The sequence below is a fragment of the Arachis ipaensis genome, chromosome B10 (assembly GCF_059453495.1).
Source record: "Arachis ipaensis isolate K30076 ecotype BB chromosome B10, ASM5945349v1, whole genome shotgun sequence".
NCBI classification, from domain to species: domain Eukaryota; kingdom Viridiplantae; phylum Streptophyta; class Magnoliopsida; order Fabales; family Fabaceae; genus Arachis; species Arachis ipaensis.
In genome coordinates, this window is record NC_142435.1 from 101,515,136 (window position 1) to 101,516,932 (window position 1,797).

Here is a 1,797-nt window from a genome sequence, read left to right on the forward strand (position 1 = left end):
TATTCCACCTCTGATTTCTATTGTTGTCTCTGCCTCCTCTGTTATAGTTGTCCCTCCAACCATGGTTGGAATCATCTCTCCAACCTTGGTTAGAATTGTCATGCCACCCTTGGTTATAGTTCCCACGTTGGTTGTAGTTCCCGCCTTGTTGATTGTATCCTTGATTCGGGCGGTCATAGAAGTTCTGAGTAGCTGCCACGGTGTTGTCCTGTTGTTGGAGCTGCGAGCACTCATCAGTATAATGACTATAATCAGCACATATTCCGCATACTTTTTGGGGGACCAGCTGTTGGCTTTGTTGTGGTGGGGGAGACTGTTGTTGTTGTTGATTCAGCTGTATCTGCTTCAGTAGGTTGGTCATTTCAATATAGCTTGTGTAACGGCAGTAGTCTCACTGCTAGAGAAAACCTCTGCAATAGTCTTTGAGTGGCTGTTCCTATGCCTATGATTTCTAGTGGACTCAGCTAAGTCGCTGATCAGTTGCCATGCTTCATCTGCGGTCTTGTACTTTTTTAGAGAACCATTACTAGCACCATCTAGTGTAGTTTTATTCCGAGGCTTCATGCCTTGAGTGAAGTAGCTGACCAATACCAACTTGTCAATCATATGGTGGGGGCATATGTCCAGAAGATTCTTGAAGTGCTCCCAAGACTCATAGAGAGTTTCTGATTCACCCTGAATGATGCAGGAAATCTCTTTTCTCAATCTATCTGTAACTTTAGCTGGAAAATATTTTTTCAAGAATTCTTTCCTGAGCGTATCCCAGTTGGTGACAGTTGCTTCAGGTTGGGAGTAGTACCACTGCCTCGCCTTTCCCTCAAGAGAAAACGGGAAAGTGGTTAACAGAATAGAAGTTTCATTTGCACCATGATGCCTAATAGTAGAATAGGCTGTCTGGAAATCCCTGAGGTGCTTGATGGGCTCCTAAGCAGGTAAGCTATGAAACTTGGGCATCAAGTTGATTAGTGCAGTCTTTAGTTCAAAATCTGCAGCCAGAGTTGGATGATGTACTTGATACGGTTGCAATGTAAAATCTAGGGCTCCAGCTTCCTGGAGAGTAATCCTCCTAGGTGCTGCCATGTTATATGCACATAAATCAACTAAATCAGTAGTAAAGGAGCTTGTTTTTTCCTCAAATGGCGGTTCAGATTCACCCTCAGATGAGACTGGTGAATCGATAACAATCACTTCACCACCCTCAGAGGCTAACCGACGCTAAGCTCGCCTAATACGTGAAAGAGTTCTTTCAATTTCAGGATCAAATGCAGCTAAGCTCGGATCAAGCAGTGAACGCGTCATTCAATGAAAGAAACATACAGCTCATGGTAATAAAATAAAATAAAATATGCAAATAAAATAAAAATATGTACACTAATTAATAATTTAGCACACAATTGCAACTTCCCGGCAATGGCGCCAAAAATTGATGTGTGGCAGAAGTCGGCCAATTAAGAGATTATAATATAAGAACAGCATTGCAAGTATAGTCCTTAACCAACAAAAATCCACCTCATCAATTTTAGAAAGATTCTCACAAAAATTTAGAATAAAAATACTTGGAGTATGAGTCCCAGGTCATCTCCCAACGAGTTGCTAAAAAAGGTGCTAAGTTATTAATCAGGAGTTTCTGGGTAATTTTGAGTTTGGGCAATGGGCAAATAAATAATTGTAAATTAAAGCAATGAAAATTAAAAGAGATTTATAATATTCTAAATAAAAAACCTTGACTGGGGGAATGATTAATCGGAAGTTCTATCCTTGTTGGAATTTTCTCAAGTGTAGTATAAAGAGGTTGTT

General features: G+C 40.4%; 1 non-coding gene across 1 annotated transcript; it reads left to right on the forward strand.

Moving 5' to 3' along the window:
• Positions 1-601: 601 nt before the first annotated feature.
• On the forward strand, positions 602-708 carry LOC148581097 (small nucleolar RNA R71). Its single transcript, XR_015899617.1, has one exon. It is a non-coding gene; the product is annotated as a small nucleolar RNA R71 (small nucleolar RNA).
• The last annotated feature ends 1,089 nt before the right edge of the window (positions 709-1,797 follow it).